This window comes from Pelecanus crispus, chromosome 6 (assembly GCF_030463565.1).
Source record: "Pelecanus crispus isolate bPelCri1 chromosome 6, bPelCri1.pri, whole genome shotgun sequence".
In the NCBI taxonomy this organism is placed as follows: Eukaryota; Metazoa; Chordata; class Aves; order Pelecaniformes; family Pelecanidae; genus Pelecanus; species Pelecanus crispus.
The window spans coordinates 15,363,616-15,380,528 of NC_134648.1; positions in this window are offsets into that span (position 1 = coordinate 15,363,616).

A 16,913-nucleotide genomic window follows, 5' to 3' on the forward strand; every position below is an offset into this window, starting at 1 on the left:
ATTCAAAGACTAGAGGAAAAACAAGAGATCCCATAGGAAAGTACCCATAGTGAAACTGAGGTTTACAAATCACTGAGATCTATTAAAAATGATGCTTACATTTTGTAAAGTGCCTTCTTTAATATAAATACAATTATGTTTTAAATATTGTAAATGTGTATATACAATATAAAACATACTTGTTTTGATCAGAGGAGATGAGATTTTATTTTTAGGACAAAAAAAACCCTTTTAAATATCACAGCCATAACACTGAAGATTATAACCACTTGCCGGTTTATTTGGAAAGCTTGCCATATCCACTGTGTTGTCCCTTATTTGGTCCAAGTACAGGTCCATGTACATTCTTAATTCTTTTTCTGCCTTTCTGAATTATCGATTGATCATGCAGTTTATGGGGACAAATCCAGAGTAAAGTCTTCAGATATTACCTGTCAGAACTCACTTCTTCAGAAATCTGCACAAGCACATTATGATTAAACTTGTACAATATTCTAATCTCTCTTATTAATATATCCTTCTCTGCTGCATTTGACAGTTGTTCTTACTGTACGTCAGTATTATTGTCTGTAAAATAGGTGCCTGCTTTTTAAAAAGTGGGGTGAAACATAGTTAGTTTACATGCTGATGCCTTTCCTTACACTGAATAACATTAGCTTAGACTGTAGGCAGAAGTCTTTTATTGTAGCTCCAGTCCTATCAGAGGAGGTATTACTGCAAGCTACATATCACTGATTTCCTCCTGATTCTGCATTTAACAAACTTGTTGCTTTTCATAGGATTCATTAAATATTTCTAATATTTTGGGTGAAATGGGGCTAGCCTTTCAATAACCACAAGCTACTCACTTTGAAGTCATAAAAGATGCAAGTCAAGGAGACAAGATTTTCCTGAGCTTTGAGATTTCCAGATATTTTTTCTGTTAGTCAAAATATACCAGATCTGCACAGCACAGCCACTGTAGCTGTATGCTTTCCAAAATGGAAGCTGATACAGGTGGAGGATTATGCTTCCAAACCTGTTTCAGAATTTCAGTCATCAATGTTGAGGCATAGACAGTCTGAATCAGAAGACAAAATGAGTTTTCAAATGGTGCTTTCACCTTTTCACTCAAACATAACTATGTTTAGGTGCATATGTATGGGTGGTCAACTCCTGGGGATGACCTTAAGTTTGAGTAGAGCATGTGTTGACCTGCCTCATTGTGTTCAACTAAGATGTGGTGGTAAGGAGGAAGGCTAGATTATTTCTGGTAGCCATTCTTACACACCACAAATTTTAAGTGGAGGCAGAGCCTTCTGTTTTGTAACTTACTGTGATCAACTGCTTTCATCTCATGGCAGTGTTAGAACTGGCCCATAATCCCATCAATGGAAGAATGCATAAAGAGATTAGAAAATCTTTGTGTATGCACTACAACAATATCCCTTTCTTTAAAAGTCTCTCATATGGTGTATTTAAAATTTCTGACTGGTGTGTTTGAATTGCGGTCGTTAATTTACCATCTTTGAGAGAAATAAAAGCCATACTTTGTTAGGGCAGTTGTCAGTAAGTATACCTATGGGGTCTATGATTCCTCTGTTGACATATAGTTCCCGAATTTGAGACTTTGTGGTTTTGGTGCCAGGGATCGCTGCAGTAGAAGCGAAAGATAAATAATGTAGTAGGTATTTGATACCTAATTCAAGTTGAGATCACCTTTAGTCTTCCCTGTTCATTATTTGATAGGCAGTAAGGAGAATATCCATCCACAGGAAAGATTCTGCAATGTTCTTGGCTCTGAAACCTGGTCTGTGACATAATAATGCTTGTATTTGTGACTGTCTTAAGGTCTGTAATCAGAAGGACGAGATTTTGGTTTTAAGTCAGTTATATTGTTATGCTGGAGAGCAACATGAACCAGGGAAGCTAAAATAAATGCCTAGCCATGAAAATCTGCAAGTGGTCCATCAGGTCCTCTAACATTACACTCTGTTCCATTTTGTAATTTTATCTCAAATCTAGATTTTGATGGGCATCTAGAATGAAAGAACAATGAAGAAATGAATCAACTCAGAAGAATACTGCACACCTGTTTGAACTAGTAACTTTTAATCCTGCAGAGAAAAGGAAAAATTCTAAATTGCATACAAATAAAGTTCTCAGAAGCTCTAATGTGTGCTGTAGAAAGCATGAAAAGGTTTGGAATCTACTCACATTAGGCAATGAGTGGATTCCAGTGAATAATACTGGCTCAGTCTGTTGGAATAGAACAAAAAAGAAAAAACAGAACAACAACAAGAAGAACAGAAAGCAACAACAAAAAAAAAAAAACAAAAGGAAGGGAGAAGCTATAGTCAGTTTTGAGAAATACATGTACTGGTATTTTCAATGTCAAGTTCTTATACCATCCCAATCTCAGTAGCCTTCAAATGACTATAGTTTCTGACTTACACTTTCTAGTGACATTAATGTTTTTATTTTGAAATTTACTGTCATTCAACTCCAGAACAAAACAATTTTCTTCAATTTATTTCATTTCTGCAACAAATGTGTTGATTTTGAAATGTGATTTTTAAAATTTAAAATATTTATGTAGATTTTCATTGTGGAACATAACACACACATGTGCCCACCAAACCCAAACCCTCTAAGTTTACAGTTTTTTAATAGGAAATAGTATATCATTAAAATAATTTTGCCCCAAACAGCATTTTTGCATGAAAACAATTCCAATTAAAGCTTTTTAAACACTTCTGACTTATGGGTTAAGATCTACAGTTAATTTCCCAAGAGATCACTGATTTCCAAATCCTGCCATGTGCAGTTTGTTGGTTCAGACACAAAGTATATGGGCACTTTTGTGTTTTTCCCTCTATAGATGTTATTATGTCTCAAAACCTTTTTCAGAAAGCTCAAAGCACAGCTGGTACAAATCCATTTCCCTTTCAGAGTCTTTCAGTGATAAGATGTACTGAAGTCAGTATCTGAAAAAGATCTGGGGTCCTAGGGAGAACATCTACAATGTTGTTGATCTTGCACTGTCGGCCCGTATAATGGTCTGATAATGTTATAATGCATTTGAAGAATTTCACATGGATTTTTTCTTAAGTGATTGCTGAGCTGATGTTGAAAATATTAGGCATTTTCTAAAACTCCATCTGTATGGTCTCAAATTCTTGCTTTCTTAGCTCCAAACTGCCATATATATCATACTCATTCAAAACCACAGCTGAACATGTCCCACAGCTAAAGGTCCTGTAGTCTTTCCTAATGCCTAGACATTGATTTTGGAATTTATTCTTGAAAGGAAAATGATTCATCCTGACAGTAGATTGAGGTGGTTTTTGTAGGCATAGGTTTTCAGCGAACATAACAGAGTGGGCCAGAAGTCAGGAATCTGGTAAGGCCACTGCGCTGCCTACCTACCTCCATCTGTAGTTCAGAGAGTATTACAGCTTAGTCAAGGGGTGATAGTAAACCAAATCAATTTAGGAGGCAGGACATGGGTTCAGAAGTGGGAAATTGGTGGAATTTGGGGGAACAATGGGAAGAAAGTATTTTTCCCCATAAATTTACGGAAGCGGAACCTTTGTGAATGAAGCTCTTTCACTAATGTTAGCTGGATATAAACTATACATAGAACCCAAGAGCCCTGACCCCCCCTTTTTTTCCCTCTGAATATAATTGATAGACCCATATATGCACTTTCCATTTGATAATTTAAAACCTAGTATCAGAAAACAGAGATGTAGAAATCCATACAATCACTGTTGCTGCATCCTTTTACAAAAGAGAGAACCATGAAAGATATGCAAATTGTCCATAATTATACTTTTAGATGGTTACTTAAATACCTGTCTTTTTCACACTACAGGCACAAAGTTAGTATACCTCAGATATGTTAATAAAAACAAATGTCTATGGTTTCTGGCAAAATAAAAGCTCCAATAGTTGGCTATGTGTACTATATGCAACTCTTAGGCAATGTCACGGTGCCTACTGAGACAAGCTTGGATAAAGCTGCTACAGTATAAAGATTAAGGCTATTTTATATTCTTTGATTTTTATTTTAATGCTCCCTGCATTTAAATTACTGTATTACTAATTTTAGCTGATATATTAATACATGTGTCTCAGCTATTTACACATACAATATGAAATCCAAGTAAAATACAAGACAGGATGTATGATTCTGTAACAGTAATATATAATGTCTTTTCTATATAGTAGGTTTGTTCACAGGAATCAATAGGATTTGCAAAGTATTTAACTTAAGAGCTGACTTTAGACATATCTTTATGGAATCTCCTTAATTAAAGGTGATGGTTAATGACAGCCTAAAATCCTCTCCTCTTTTAATTTCAGATTTTGTCACTTAAATCCAAAGTGACTGCTGCCCCTTACACATCCCTACTACTTTTAATAGCATTACTGAGAAAACAATTTCAACTCTCTGTCTCTAATGGTGATAGAATCTGACCCTCTGTAAATGAGAAATGAGCTTTCATAAAAATTTCCAGCTGGTGAGGGTGAGAGGATTTCTGCCTTTTTGCTAGCTGTTTTTGTAAAAGTGCACAGGAAAACCATCCCTCTGATTTCAGGGTATTCCATTACCAATGTGTATGGTACTTAGAACAAGTAGTGGATTACTGAATTCAGGATTGTAGATTGAGTCTAAGCCCATGCTCCTTGCACTCTCCAGAGACCTGAAAAGTTCAGATTTGAGCTTTCAGTTTTGATCTAACTTGTAATTGACCTTCCAGCATATGTAACTTACTTCCAGCACAATATACCTGTATTCTGTCTTTAGTTATATTCTTATTCTTCTGAAAGTACTTTATTACGTATTTTCTTCCTAATCAGACACTCATTTAGTATATTTCATCTCTGTCTCTCAAATCTCCACCTTCCTCAAATTAATCACAGATCAGATTAATTGTACTTGGTAACCTGACACTATCTTTATCTTAATTATCTTATCATTAAACCTAGTGATCTGAGAGAAGGTTTACCACCAGGTTTTAAACCTTTCTTGTATAGTGCAGAATATTTCAGTCATCAAGGCTATCACTACACTTTTAAGCATTTTAATAATATTTTTCTCAGTCTATTCAACTCTTAGATGAATATTATATCTTTTACCTCCCAGGCCTGATGACCTTGGATAAAGAATAAAATGGGTAGGGATAGTGGGTAAAACTGAGCTTTTTTACTGTCTTGATATGCAGCTGAGTTACTCTACTATCAGTATATAAGTACTTAGTGCTATTTGGCTATATGTCTACTACTATTTACCTGAGTGTTCATACAGATATTTTTTAATCATTTAAAGGAGGAGATCAATGAGTGCCAAATAATTATTGAGGATTGGTTAGTTTGGAAGGTTTCCCACAAGGTTTTTAAGAGTGAGTGACAGCTTTTTGATAATAAACAGAAGTAAGAGTCCTGTTTAGATTCTCATACATAGCACAAATTCCCTTCCCTGTCATCCCGATGGGATCTATGTATAACTCTGGATTTTTTTCCTCCTCATTCATGCTGGAAAGCAGGGAAAATATCTAAAGAGGCTCAGGTAAAATTTATACTGTAGGAGTAGATTTTTCTGGAGCCCAGAAGAGAGAGCGGTTACTACCAGCAGGGAGAGACTTTCTGCCCACCCGAATCAGAATCTCATTTTGTAAAAGAAAGAGAAGGGAAAGGACTTTTTAGAGGATGAATGTGTTCGGGTACTTCTAAGCAGAATATCTGATGTCTTCTTCATTATCTTCATCTTATCAGTTAGAGCTACTCATAGAAGTTTAAATTCCTGTTACTCATAGAGACAAAACTGTTGTCTTTTTCTGCTCTTTTCACTGCAGCTCATTTTAGCAGCCCTGCTCAGATCATACAAGAAGCAAGGAATACATTTTCTGTAGTAAGCACAAAAGAGTTCACATGATAGATGCACTGGTTACTGTAGTTGTGAAATCAGAGCATAAATCCTTGGAACCACAACATAGGTATTTTCTTTCCCTGGCATGTCTGGTTTTGGGTGATGCTAAAACTTACCTAACTCTTGAGATTTCCAAACAGATAGGTCTGTAAAGGTGCTTTTCAGGCAACGTTACAATACCCTTAGGCGTGTCCTAAGTGCTAACAACACTAAAAAAAAACCAAAAACCAAAGGAATCCACAAAGCTCTGGACAGTCTAAGAGTGCAATAGGGAAGGCAATTTGGCAGGTAAGGCATTCTTTGGTAAAAGCATAGAATGCTGAACTGCAATAGTTAGATAGGTCTCTGTGGGCCATCAAGAACACATAAAGACTGCCAACATCTCTTATAGATCTTTTCACAGATCCTATTACAATTCACAGTAAAGTGATCCTCTACCTGTCTTTCCTGAGGGGTCCAATTAAGGTAAGGATTTATTCAAGACTCTACTGACCTGGGGCTTGCACGCCGCAAATCTGAGAGGAACGTGATGGTTCTTCCCTTTTATCTCAAGAGCACTCCCCATGCAAGAGTTTGCGCTAGCAGATAATCTGAAAAAGGATTTCCTAGTTAGGAATTTTCCCATTCACTGCTTTATAACTTGTTATACTTCACATAATTATAGAAAGAAGGAAATGAACTTACTTCTTTCATCTCCTAATGGCTATCCAGACAAATGTCCTCGGAACCTGAAAAGGCATTTGAACCAGGATGTCAGATGAATATTCCAAATGCTGGTCTATCAGGAGGATGTGCCTTTTGTTGTCTCCTAAGGATAATTTATCCAGCTTTCCTTTCTGTGTCCTGATGAGCCCACTTTTAGGCTGTGGATTTCATGAGATGTCAGAGAATGTAAAAATAACTGTACTTGAGCTTGTATTTACCCTAAAGTAACCTTGTGTGTATATATATATACACACACACAATGATTACTGCTAGACTGTGCTTATTTGTAAATTGGATAATCAGTGAACCTCAGAAAGCCAACAGAATATACCTGACTGAGCTGCCAAAACACAAGAACAATTTACTGTGAGCAGCCCCTCAGTCTGTAGGATACATAAAATATCAGTGCTATGACTGTGAATCTAAGCACAGGTAGAGGTAGGTGTTCATTTCAGAGCTGCTAGCACAATTTCCTGAGCTAAGCAAAAACGAGGTATGGAATTCTGGTCATCCATTTGTAGGAGCACAAAAGGCCCAGAGTTTGTCCTCAATTAGGTATCATCAAGACTTCAAAAGCATTAGGGGCTATATATTACATAGGTGGATGCTTGCTAGTAATGCAACACCATTTTATTTTATTAATAATAGAATAGTAATGGAAGAGTGAGTAACATTATAGTATAAACAAATACAGAGCATACCAGGAGAGATGGATAAACAAAACAGAATTGTTGTGATAAAAGGAATTTATTTCTCCCAACAAATATTCAACTAAACTGTAGAGTTTGCAGTTTTGGTTTATTTCTGTTAGTTAAATGCAGATTGATTTAACTCTTCTTATAATGCTTTAGTTTTCATATTCTTATTTTTACTTTGCTAGATTTAAAGAATGAAGAGAGAACTTTGCAATTTGCAAGTAATGACATTTGGTTTTATTAAAAATAAGTAGAGAGCCATATCAATAAAGAATAGACATTAAGATTACGAAGAAAATAATTTGTCAAAATCCTTGCCGGTAAGTAGGCTGTGCTTGGAGGTTTTATTGGCCATGTTGTCTTGGTTATTTAGGGAAAGACATATGATCTGCTCAAGGTAAATAGCTTGAAAGCATTTCTACCTGAAACTGAATCTGTTTATGTGTAGATGTAGTTGGGGCCTGCCTTGGGCTTTCTGGGCTTGTTGCAGAGCCTGAGGCAGTGTCTTACATAGCACAGTGTTACTGAACCGACTTATTAGTTACTACTGCAAGAATATTAGGGTAAACATATACTAGTGAGGTGACTTTAATAAGCTAGCTACCTGTACCATGAATTTGCTGAATACCAAGTTGTTCAGCAGGATTGAAGGACTTGAGCTTTCTTATACATTTTTTATTCCTGGAAATGAAAATTTGGGAAAAATAAGGAATTGCAAAATGCAAATACATAAAGCCTGTTAGACACCAGGTGACTGATTCTGGCAGCAGATGACCATTGGACTGAACTTTATACTACATGTGGGTACCTATGAATAAAGGGAGGCCTGCTGGGGCATGGAGTGATGTCATCACACACCTACAAAAAGGTTGTTGGACATTAGATTTCATGGAATCCATTTTACACTGGTGTTACAGGTCATAGTAAACTTCCTTACTCTGCTCTGTAAATATGACTTGACACCGCTATGATACTATGAATTGTTAATAAAAGTCCATGTCTGCTTTGCCAGCAGGTGGTATACTGAAAAAAAAATGACCACGAAATCCATATTTTGAGTAGATTTCTGGTTGTAATTCAAGCAAACAAATTAAAAAGATGTAGCTTATGTCCTACATCTGGTTATATGTGTTCGTGGTACCACTGGATTAAAAAAACATCTCTCATAACCAGAGTTAATCTTTAAAGTGTATCCTTTTGCTGAAACTTAAATTCATGTAACAAAAATCCTCAAAGGCTGTGGAAAAATACAGCCAAAAGAAAAATTTATCTTCTTCTGTATATACTGTGACTATCAGTATGTCAAGGCAATAACCTGAAAGAGCCTACAGAATGTCTGTGCATCATTTAGATTCTTCTTGAGCCTGATTTTTCTTCCTTTTTTAAGAGAATAAATAACACTTGCATACACTAAGTATCTGCTCTGGCATGATGAGTGATATCAAAAAGATGATTCATAAGAATAGCTATACTATTAAGAACAAATAATTTTTTTCAGAGAGTCGGAGGAGGATGATCCTCTTTTGAATAAAGGCATGGACTCATAAGAAACTTGGTGGGGATGTTGAGAGTATTAAGTCAGCTAAAAGACTCCCCTGAAGTCCTATAAAGTCTCATTATAAGTGTAAAAGTAGTGAGCACTTCTAGTAGAAATATCAAGAGTGGATATTGCAGAAATGCAAAAAGTTTTACAAAAAAACCCCAATTTTAAATATCCCCATGAAGGCTGTATTTAAACAAAATAAAAAAAAAGAAAAAGAAAAAACCAGATGCTGTTAAAAGCACTGGAAATAGGTACACAGGTTCAGAGGCACATTTTTTAATCTCATTCTTCAGGTCCTGTTTTAAAGCTGTCCTTTATCAAGATGTCAAAGATAATAAAAAAAATTTAAAATTCTTAGATTATAAAGTTGCTTGGACCCATGCTTCTCATGCTCACTTATTTGCTTCCTAGAACAACCTTCCTGTCACTGTATTTCAAGCATTCTGGGGAAACTTCCACTCTGATGGTGTGACCATAATAAATGAAATGCAGTGGAATCCTTTTCTAAGCCTACAGTTCCTGAGCATTATGACAAAGCATATACTAATAGAGTGTTAGACCTTACGAGGAGTTCTTAAAAAATACCATCTGCTAAAATTTTTGCAGCTGAAAGTTATATTCAAGCAGAGGTAGATTTTTATATTCTCAGCCTAGTGCATGGAAATATATTCCTGGAATTAAAGTTTACCTAAACTATGCAAAACACTTTTTGCATGTATTTACTTTTGAAGGTCTAACCTAAGATTTCAAAGATGAGACTGATACTAGAAAGGAAGCTGACCTACATATTCAAGTCCTCTCTTAAAGTACGCTATGGTTCAAGAAAATGCCTCCTTTTCACTTGAATGCTTTGGGAACAGTCTTTAAGTACGCAAACTAAATGAACTGAAGAGTAACGTATTTTGCATCTGACTACTCTGAATCTGTGTTCCTCACCCATAACAGGTAGCTGTTAACACTTAAAACCAGCATGGCTGCTAAAATCCACCTCCACAGAAAATATTTATGGTGTAAAGTAATAGCACATGATAAAAAGCATGACATTTTCAACACAAGAAGGACATGGACCTGTTGGAGCGAGTCCAGAGGAGGGCCATAAAGATGATCCGAGGGCTGGAGCACCTCTCTTATGAAGACAGGCTGAGAGAGTTGGGGTTGTTCAGCCTGGAGAAGAGAAGGCTGCAGGGAGACCTTATTGCGACCTTCCAATACCTGAAGGGGGCCTACAGGAAAGCTGGAGAGGGACTGTTTACAAGTCCATGTAGTGATAGGAGAAGGGGTAATGGTTTTAAAGTGAAAGAGGGTAGATTTAGATTAGCTATTAGGAAGAAATTCTTTACTGTGAGGGTGGTGAGGCACTGGAACAGGTTGCCCAGAGAAGTTGTGGGTGTCCCCTTGTCGTGGTTTAGCCCCAGCCAGCAACTAAGCACCATGCAGCCGCTCGCTCACTCCCCCTACCCTGATGGGATGGGGGGAGAGAATCGGAGGAGTAAGAGTGAGAAAAACTCTTGGGTTGAGATAAGAACAGTTTAGTAGTTGAAATAAGGTAAAATAGTAATGATAATAATAACAATATAATAACACTACTACTACTATACAAAGCAAGTGATGCACAATGCAATTGCTCACCACCTGCCGACCGATACCCAGCCAGTTCCCGAGCAGCGATCGCTGCTGCCCGGCCAACTTCCCCCCAGTTTCTATACTGAGCATGACGTCATATGGTATGGAATAGCCCTTTGGGCAGTTTGGATCAACTCTTCTGGCTGTGCCCCCTCTCAGTTTCTTGTGCACCTGGCAGAATATGGGAAGCTGAAAAGTCCTTGACTAGCATAGGCAGTACTTAGCAACAACTAAAACATCAGTGTGTTATCAGCATTCTTCTCATACTAAATCCAAAACACAGCACTATGTCAGCTACTAGGGAGAAAATTAACTCTATCCCAGCCAAAACCAGGACACCCCTCCCTGGAAATGTTCAAGGCACGGTTGGATGGGACTTTGAGCAGCCTGGTCTAGTGGAACGTGTCCCTGCCAACGGCAGGGGGTTGGAACTAGATGATCTTTAAGGTCCCTTCCAACCCAAACCATTCTATGATTCTATGATAATCCAAATCAGATTTTAAGTGTTAATTTTCTTATATTTAAATAAAATCTGTCAACAGATCTTTTAGATGCTTTTGAGGAGACAAAACCAATTAGTTTAATTTGTCAATAAAAACCAGAAATAAATTATCTCTGCAACTAATTTACTGAAAGAGAAAGACTTATCTATTATTTCTTTTTAACAAACTTTGACCACACTCAGTCTAGGGAGCTCCATACAAAAGATATACAGGAATGGAAAAAAATAACTGATTAAATTTTAACCAGCTGCTGGGCAGATAGTTTGCCTGAGGCACTTTTGTCAGTTTCAAAGGGTCCTTTTATTAATTTTGCATTTTGTATTTTGTTAGTGGAAAGAGCTAGCTCTGTTGGGACTGCCAAAAGCTATAGGCAGAGAATCTTACAGCAGCAAAGAGGAAGCTGTAGAGCATGCCAAGTAGATTTAGCACACTGAGCTCTCTAAATTAATTTGTTTTATCAGTCCTAAAAATATATTAACGTCAGGTGTAAGTTCTTTGAATAAAGCCTTAAAGCTAGTACATCCAGTTCCTCCTCTGTTTATATAAGGCTTTTACTTTGTCTATAAAAATAAACCACTGTAGTCTTTGCCAAATATCTACCCATGTAATTTAAATCTTTTCTTCTTATGATTGTTGGCACATTCTTTGTTGGTCTGTTTTCTTACTCATGTTGATCTTATGTCCTTACTGAAAAAAGTATTGGAAGTATTATCTAGATCCTCCCTGCTTTCCACGTCATCCAGGTACAGCTTTTATGGTCAAAAATATTGATGTCTAAGTGGAACCAATATTTAAATAAACGTGTTCCGCATTCATTTGAATGGAGCCCAACATCCATATCAGCATGTGGAAAATGCTGCATGTAGCATATTGCTCAAACAATTTGTGAGCAGAAGTTAGAACTCAGGCATTAAGTGGAAAACACAAACCTCTCTTGTGATGCTGGGAATTTCACAAGTTCCACTCAGGCAGCTTCAAACAGCATTAAACACAAAGGAAAAATGTATACCCTCAGGCTAGAATTTGCAGAAGACTTACCTGCAGTAGAAGGGAGCTAAAATTAAGCCCGAAGACAAAGCATTTGGGCTTACATTTAGAAAATTGAATGGCAAAGTACATATTTTTAGAATGCGTATCACACTCCTTTTCTAGTTGCATTTTTTAAGATAGCTTTTTTTTCCCCAAGCACATTTCTTTATCCCAAATCAATATATGATGGTGTTACTACTGCATTACTTAATGTCTTCAACAACAATTTTTGTGTGCAGTTCTGTGTTGGTGTAGAGGGTTGACGCTGGCTGGATGCCAAGTGCCCACCAAAGCCACTCTATCACTTCCTTCCTCAGCTGGACAGGGGAGAGAAAATATAACAAAAAGCTAATGGGCTGAGATAAGGACCAGGGGAGATCATTCACCAATTACCATCATGGGCAAAACAGACTCAACTTGGGGAAATTAGTTTAATTTATTGCCAATCAAATCAGAGTAGGGTAATGAGAAGTAAAAGCAAATCATAAAACACCTTCCCCCCACCCTTCCCTTCTTCCTGGGCTCAACTTCACTCCCAATTTTCTCTACCTCCTCCCCCTGAGCAGCACAGGGGGATGGGGAATGGGGCTTGCGGTCAGTTCATCACATGTTGTCTCTGCCGCTCCTTCCTCCTCAAGGGGAGGACTCCTCACACTCTTCCCCTGCTCCAGCATGGGGTCCCTCCCACAGGAGACAGTCCTCCACAAACTTGTCCAACATGAGTCCTTCCCATGGGCTACAGTTCACGAACTGCTCCAGCATGGGTCCCTTCCACGGGGTGCAGCCCTTCAGGAGCAGGCTGCCCCAGCGTGGGTCCCCCGTGGGGTCACAAGTCCTGCCAGGATCCTGCTCCAGCGTGGGCTCCTCTCTCCACGGGTCCACAGGTCCTGCCAGGAGCCTGCTCCAGCATGGGCTTCCCATGGGGTCACAGCCTCCTTTGGGCACATCCCCCTGCTCCAGCATGGGGTCCTCCACAGGCTGCAGGTGGATATCTGCTCCACCATGGACCTCCATGGGCTGCAGGGGGACAGCCTGCCTCACCATGGTCTTCACCATGGGCTGCAGGGGAATCTCTGCTCTTCCAGTGCCTGGAGCACCTCCTCCCCCTCCTTCTTCACTGACCTTGGTGTCTGCAGCGCTGTTCCTCTCACATATTCTCACTCCTCTCTCCGGCTGCAGTTGCACAGGGTTTTTTTCCCCGCTTCTTAAATATGTTATCCCAGAGGCACTATCACCATCACTGATTGGCTTGGCCTTGGCCAACAGCAGGTCCATCTTGGAGCTCACTGGCATTGGCTCTATCGGACATGGGGGAAGCTTCTAGCAGTTTCTCACAGAAGCCACCCCTGTAGCGCCCCCACTACCAAAACCTTGCCACGCAAACCCAATACAGTTGGCTAACCTCATTGGTATCATTTATACATAAAGGAGCATGTTCCTGCTGCCACTGAATTTAATAGTAAATCTGCTAATAGCAAAATTGACTTCATGGGAGAAAACTGAGCTCAAAGTAATTAAAACCAAATCAATTATATCCATGTCTTTTTTCCACCTAATGTTTAGGCAGGTTTTGTGTAGTATTGTAAGAAAATAAAAAAAGTTCATGCTCTGGATTACCTCATAGGTTTATCCAGCATGTATAAGGGGGGGAAAAAAAAGAAAAAAATTGGGAAATCTTTAAATTATACCAGTTCCTCAGTCTGTAGTTAAATGAAGTTCTACTCAGGAAAGTACCAAGTATGAAATAAAAGAGATTATTTGCTGGGACAACTGAGACTGTCAACTCAACCACGCTGTGTGAAAACACTGAAATTCATTATCTTCCAAGATTCAGTCTGAAAGTCCAGCTTGGCAAGTGCATATATAAATGCTTAGCTTATGAGATATAATATTTCTGTGAAGTTGTAGGCTCTTGAGCAAGCTCAAGTATTTTGTGGAACTGGGGGCAGATAACTTGAACATTTATGTTGTGCTCATAATGTGGAGTGATGCTCGAGTCTGCAGTGCTGGCTGGGAACACCAAGGTGAGCTTGAATTCTGGAAGGCATATAGCTACACTAATGGAGCACCCTGCTCCTCCTGCTCCTTAATAACTTGAGTCTCTGTTATGTAGATAACAGATAACTCTCCTACAAAATTAGGTGGCAGAGTGGCTACTAGCCATACAAACTCACTCTGTATTCAGAATAGGTTTTTTTAATATTATCATAATTCAATACTTTAACAGACAATTTTATCAATGAGATAATCTGAAAAAACAGAAGTCGGTTCTTTTTTTTGTAACTGTATGTGCTCCATATTGCTTACAACAAGTGACAGTTGCTGATGAGAAGAGCTAATTCTGTAGTCCCTGTGGAGCATTGGGAATGCCAAGGAATACAGTATGTTGGCTTTTGAGTTAGCAGAGATTTATATACTGTGCTTAGCTTTATGTTTTAGCTAAGTAATGCATACATCTTGCAGATTCAGTATCATAATTTCTGCCACAGTGTAAACCTGATGCACCCTTCCAGTTCCACTGAGGTTGTACCATTTAAAATCATGAGGGGACCATTCCCCATTTGTAACTGAGCAAGTAAGTCAGTAGAATTCCAGACTGTGGCCATGTTGGAAAGCAAGTTTTTTTTTCATGTTTCCTGTCCTTCCTCTTTCTTGACTGTAGAGAAGTAGTTGTTTGATATTAGAATAGATTTTGCTGTTTCAATTAAGTGAAATTATTTATTTCTATGTTGATTAATTCTTTGAGGGAAGTGTTATATTTTGGAGCAATGTTAATGTTATGGTTGTAAAAACAGTTCTGCAAATTTTCAGTCATATGCTAGTTTGTCCTCTATGGTATGTTCTTTACTAATGGATGCCAGATCATGGTCAAACAGATGTCAATTACAATTCATCACAAGTGGCCAGTTTCATAAACTTCGCATTGCTTTGAGCTGCCCATATTATATCTTGTTGATTATCATAGCTGTCACTGAATCTGACACTTATATTGAAAAGAACCTAAGTTACTCTGCATAAAACAATCTATCACGAACAGAAAGCAGTAGTAGGAAGAAGTGGCACATGATTTTAAGAATGAAAATGGAGACTAAAATGAAATTCTACCACTTGTGGCCCGTGTATTTCTTTCCTTAGCAATTCTTCTAAGTTTGCCTATCCTTCAAAATATTAATTGGGTGCAGAGTTCAAGATTCTCTCATTTTGTTCTCATGAAATGATGAGATGCATTGTCTTACTGCTGTGAAGTCAGATCTTGGCATGATTCTTTCAATTTACTTCTATGTTGGGTTATTAGCGAGGATTTTTTCCTCCCTTAAGTTTCCTTTCATGTACAGTGACATGCAGGTACACAAGCATTCGAGACTCTTAACATTTTTCTGTGATGTCCCATTTAAATTAGGTAAAATCACTCTAATGATTAAGGGAAGGGAACACAAAAGCAGCGTGAGCTTATCTGAAATGAGTTCTTCTTTAGGTTTCAGTGAATACCTGCTGAAAAGTTGTTACAGTGTTTTATCTGACTCTACATGCAGAATAACATGGTTCATTGATATTTTATCATAGGAGAAATGTATGCCTCCTATTGTGCCTCAAGAATAAGCAGGCAGTTGGTTATACCTACTCTTTTCACCCCACATTTGAACATGAACCATGCTCTAGTGCTCAAAATGCTTTCACTGCACCAGTGTGATGCCGTAAAAAGGTAGTTTTATGTGTCTTTGGTTACATCATCTTACATTGCACTAGCTGACGTAAGGGAACCCAAAGTTTCAGGTGAGACAAAAGCTAAGATTTAACTAATTTTGCATTATTCCCCTCAGTGTGGCCAATGCGGAGGATTATGCAATAGCCAGATGACCCATGGTGTTCATATTCTCCTTTGGCAGAACACTGCGATCCTTTCACATCATTTTTCAGTTGCTCCTGATAAAGGTCCTGAACACACCGCTTTATGTCAAATAGCCTCTTTGTTGTCACACAATGGATCCAGGCATCTAAAAGACTAATGAAGTACAGCATGACTTTTTAGTGCTAAAGCTAATTTCTGCATGGTTTGGCAGGTTGTAATATCCATATATTTAATGCTTAGGATTTAATCTAAATAATGTTAAATTGAAAGCTTGAGGTTAAACTTTTAGAAAAGAAATAATTACCTTGCATGCACACTAGTCAAAATCATTCCCTTCCTAATTCTGAGTACTAGATTTACTTTGAATTAGGGATGGAGAACTCATTATGCAAAATTTTGAACAGGCTAGCAATTTGTGGGTTCAGAATTATCTCTAAAGTAGCCTGATGAATGAGGTCATCAGAAGATAAGAGGTATGTGAGAGACACTGACTTCTTTATGGTAGGCTGCAGACCATAAAGAATATTCACAGCGCTCTGCCTTGGGAGGTAGAAAGGCTCGGTCCGATAATTTTGCTAAACAGTTGTGGAAGGATGGTAGCTGAACATCTTCTTTGACCTCTGTTTTTTAATCGCTGTGCGAAAAAGTAAATTTCAGATGTACAGTAGTCAATTTAGTAGAAAGATTTTCTTTCGTGTAACAGTAAAACCGTGAAAACTGTGGGGTTAATTTTAGTGACACCTAGCAAAGCATGATTACTATCTACAGGTATATTTTACTTTTCCTTCCCTCTTCTTTATGTCTAATACAGGATCAGGCCCTGGGTTTGATATTATAGCTTGCAGTACTGCTGCTATTGAGTACATACGGATAGTTTGTTTTTAAATAAATGCAGTTAGACTTGTGGGGAACAATATGATTTCCCTGACTTAAATATATGTAACATACAGAATAAATAGTAAAAACTAATGTCAGTAGTTCCATTCTGTAGCTAGGCACAGGATGAGTTTCTTACAACTCTCACCCCTACATTACAGTCAATCTACCTTTT